General features: G+C 43.3%; 1 long non-coding RNA gene across 1 annotated transcript; it reads right to left on the reverse strand.

Annotated features, from left to right (window-relative positions):
- Positions 1-3650: 3650 nt before the first annotated feature.
- Positions 3651-4409, reverse strand: LOC107304821. The gene is made up of 3 exons (XR_005812382.1): positions 4344-4409; positions 4044-4141; positions 3651-3798 (listed from the first exon to the last, which is right to left on the reverse strand). It is a non-coding gene; the product is annotated as an uncharacterized LOC107304821 (long non-coding RNA).
- Between the last annotated feature and the right edge of the window lie 457 nt (positions 4410-4866).

The raw sequence follows: 4866 nt of genomic DNA on the forward strand, positions 1-4866 counted from the left end.
TGACCTCGATCTCGACCGGTGGAGGTGCCAAGTTAGGAGACTGTAGCTCGGTGTGGTGAGATCTAGATTGGATCTCATCTTGAAACAACGTCGAGTTGTCTAGTCCGAAGCGGCACACCTCCTCCTCAGGCCCAGATGAATCTGAACACATATAGGAGAGCGCACCACCCTGATCGGCGAGGAATCTCATGGCTCCAAACTTGAAGGTTTGCCCCGGGACAAACTTTGTCTTCATGATCTTCGAGTTTGGGTCCATTGATCTCGTCGAAGACCTCGGAGTAGCTTCCCCTACCTGGCGCACCAACTGTCGATGATTTGGATGTCAGCAATATATATCTGGTGGCTAACGAGGCACAAAGATTGATGGTTAGGATGAAGACACAGGGTTACCCAGGTTTAGGCTCTCGACTAGCGAGATAATACTTTACTCCTGCTTGGCGATTGTATTGGATTGTGGGCATATCAACTAGAAGATAGCCGACCTGAATATGCCATGTGTTTGGCCGCCCCCATGAGGGGTGCCCCTATCCCCTTATATAGTGGGGGATATGGCTTACAGATAGAGTCCTAATCTGAAAAGACTAAGATCTATCCTAATTCGGTTACAACTCGGATCCGATACGTGTGGCATGCAATCCGACAGTTACCAAACTCCGGTTGCTACCATACAGATATAATCCCCTTTCTATTCGGTACCTCTACGACTGTATGTATACATGTAGTCTACGGATACCCCTAGTACAGGTATTCCACACATGTATTATTTAAAGTGGCATAAATAAACATCATACCCTAAGTGTCACGCCCAGAAATTTACACCAAATTTCTGAACAATAGCATGTATTAAATCTCGGTCCAGGCATCAGCCCGAGTACACACTATGACAGATCAATACACAGTTCCACGACTTAAAAACAAATAGAAACAATTATCTACCGAAATGCAGCGGAAAAAGAAAACAAACTAAACCATCTAATCTTCAGCTTCAGCTGGCGAAGACGGCTCCACACCACAGGCACTCTCGACGGCGGACTGAACCTCACTTCAACCTTCGGAACAACCTTCTTCTGACACAGGCTCTGGCACTTGCTCTGGTGGGGGAAAAATTAAGCAAGGCTGAGTACAAACCACCGTACTCAACAAGTAACACCCAAGAGGGGGAGAATAATGAATGCAACAGGGTATCAAGGATAGGCTAAGGTTAACTTGCACAAAAGCTGCAGTAATTTAGCAAAACAGTAGATAAAATAGACTGAAATAAAAGTAAAGTAACATTTAAAATAATCATCCACTGTCCAACGTTACACCACGTTGCAACAGGCCCATACCACTGTCGAACGTTACACCACGTAGCGACAGGGTCAACCCTCTGCCCAACGTTAAACCACGTTGCGACAGACCCAAACCACTGCCAACGTTACACCACGTTGCACAGGGTCAAACCAGTTCCAAGATTAATAAAATCATTAAAGAGGTTCATCTAATCCCAGTGAGTCTGTCAGTTCGCCCAATAACCGCGGGCACGGCTATTCGAATAGTTTTACTCTGCAGAGGTGTACAACTTTACCCACAAGACATGGCTGCCAAGCATGTTACCATGCCCCAACGTATCACCACGATACCTCAGTACGGAAACCATGTTACCATGGAGAACTTTGCAAAATTGTTGTTTCTCCCATTTAGACATTGTATACGAAGCAGGAGGCAAATAATACTTATTATTTGCTTTTCTTATGGGATGCAAATCTGGCCTTATATTCATTTCTTGTAGGTCTAAGCGTGCTTGTAAATTATCCTTTGATTTGCCTTCCAGTCCTAACAATGTCCCATATATGTTATCACACACATTCTTCTCAATATGCATTACATCGAGATTATGATGGAGTAAATTCAAGTCCCAGTAAGGCAACGAAAATAAACCACTAAGGCATTTCCATGTTTTTGACTTCTCAAAATTATTAATTGTCTCAATCTTTTGTAAAACTGATGTTTCAGAATAAGCAAGGGGTTCTAGTCTATGTTCTTCAGTTCCATCAAAAGAATTTTCATTATATTGCATTTCATGGTCCGGAGGAAGAAATCGACGATGTCCCATGAAACAATACTTGTGTCCATGTTTCAAACGTTTAGAGCATGTTTCTTCACGACACGAAATACAAGCAAATTCACCATTGACACTATATCCCGCAAAGATTCCAATCCCAGGATAGTCACTAACTGTGAACAGTACTGTAGCACGAAGCTGAAACATCTCATTTCGAGATGCATCATATGTAGGAGTTCCAACCTCAAATAAATCAAATAACTCTTCATAAACTGGTTCCATAAATACATGAAACTCCTTTCCAGGGTAAGATGGACCAGGAATTATTAGTGCAAGAATAATAGAAGATGCTTTCATGCATAACCATGGAGGAAGGTTATATGGAATCAAGACAACTGGCCAACAACTATAAGTTGAACTCAATGTCCCAAATGGATTAAATCCATCACTAGCCATTGCAAACCTGATGTTTCGAGAATCCGATGCAAACTGCGGATTCCTAAGGTCAATGGACTTCCAAGCCTCTGAGTCAGCTGGATGACGCAACACACCATCCTTTGTACGACCCTCATCATGCCATCTTAATGTTATTGCTGTTTCCTTGTGCATAAATAATCTTTTAAGTCTTGGTTTAATTGGGAAGTACCGTAACACTTTCCTTGGTGTTGCCCTTCTCCTTTCCTTCTTTGTTAAGGTTGTTTTATCTTCTTTGTTTTTCCACCTTGAAGTACCACATTTTGAGCAAAAGTCATCGTTTGCCTTATCTTTCCTATAAAGTTGGCAGTTATTTGGACAAACATGAATTTTGACATAATTAAGTCCAAGCTTTCCTATTATCTTCTTCGCTTCAGCAAATGTTCTAGGTAAATTCTTACCATTTGGAATTGCTTGTTGCAAGATTGCAAGCAAATCATTTAATGATTTATTACTCCACTTGTTAACTGATTTTATGTGGAACAAGAGAACTAAAAATGAAAGCCTTGTAAGTTCACACCCTTCCCACAAAGGGTCATGAGCATCTCGGAGCAAGTCATAGAACGTTTTTGTTTCATGGTCTGGCCCACTGTTTAAAGAATTTTGTGCATCATATTCATTCAGTAGAGGATCATTATTTGTGTTCCCAAAAGCATCTTGTACTAGTTGGCGCATGTTACAATCCATCCCTCTACTTTGTGACTGTGTTCCCCTGCTGTTGGCAGAGATGAAGGATGCAGTTTCACCATGACAACCCCAAGGACTATATCCAAGTAACATTCCATGACATACTAAATGATCATACACTTCATCCCGCCTTAATAACCACTTGTTTACACACTTCTTACATGGGCATCGGATCTTATCTTCAAGACTCTTTTCCCTATATGCAAACTGAAGAAAACCATCTATTCCAGCAAGGTAGTCATCACTTGTTCTAGGGAAAAGCAATAACTTCTTAATATTATTCAAATCCATCAATTTTCTGTGTTAAAATAAGAAATATAGTTAATATATGAGTGTTCCTAATTGACAACAACCACTGAATCTATTTGATTCTATAATTATACCTTTGAGCCAAAAGAAATTTGTGTACCGAACATGTGTAGGTGAGGTTAACTATACCTGGAGGCTTAGGATTAGGATCCAGTACATACAGAGTCGATGCAGCCCTGATGCTTGCTTAATTGAAGAAAACGAAAACGACCATCTTGTCTATTGGCTTGATAAGAAAATAGCAAAGCCGTACATGAGTGGATCAGATATTGGTGCAGATCGGCCTGACAAAAGCAACCAGAATAAAGAATTAATAACTTTACATGAGAATTGAGGCATTAAACTGCACTATGGGCCAATGTTTTTGGTTGTACAGATTAAATTATATGACTAGTATAAGAGTTCCTGAGCTAGATTAAATATGAAACAAAAAGATGCAGGGTAAATTTTAAAAAGGCCATCTGCGTACAAGAAAAAAGACAAACACTTGGTGTGCATAGTAAAACATAGTGCTAAACAATTTGCTAACCTGCCGTCATGTGCACTTCACTGCCTTAGGGTCTTGACCGTCTTGATCACCACTCAGAACCACCAACACCAAATGAAAATGTGATGGTAAGGTGGCTGCTGCACATGTGTGGCACGCACAAGTCACATCTCATTGAATTAATAACAGCATAAGTGAATAACATTGTTAAACTTTGCAATATATATATATATATATATATATATAAATGACTATTTTGTTATAGAAATTTGCATAAATCATTAATATATAACTAGTAAAAGAATATTCAATACATATGGAAAGCACTTTTAACCACTCAACTGCAGCTCGCCGAGCACCGGCCTCTGCTCTGCACAGTCCTCGCCGCTCGGCGCCGACGGCCAGATGCCGGCTGGCTGCTCCGCCTTGGGCCTTGGCGGCTCGCCGCTAGGCCTCACCTCCTCCCGTCCTCAACGCCGGTGGCTCGGCCGTGGTGGCGCTCCCTCGCTTCCTCGGCTGGTCGCTCGTCGGGCCTGGGCGCCTCGGCGGCCGGCGGCTCCAAACGATCGGCGTCCGCGATGGCCGCTCCCGCCTCCCCGGATCCACGCTCCGGCGCTCCGCGCAGCCTCACCGGCTCAGCGACGCTAGCTGCTCCGCAAGTGCCGGCTGTTGCCCCCAACCATAACCAGCCTCCATGCCTCCACTTCTGCACCGGCGTGAAGGCGATCAGCGGCCGGGCTGCAGGGGCTCGGGCCTGGTTTGGTGGCTCCCCCAATGGTGGATCGCTGGGAAGAGACTAGATTGGATGGGGATTGGAAGGGAGCGCACAGGCCTACACGGAGGAGATGAGCGTGTTTCTCAATCG

The sequence above is a fragment of the Oryza brachyantha genome, chromosome 8 (assembly GCF_000231095.2).
Source record: "Oryza brachyantha chromosome 8, ObraRS2, whole genome shotgun sequence".
NCBI lineage: Eukaryota > Viridiplantae > Streptophyta > Magnoliopsida > Poales > Poaceae > Oryza > Oryza brachyantha.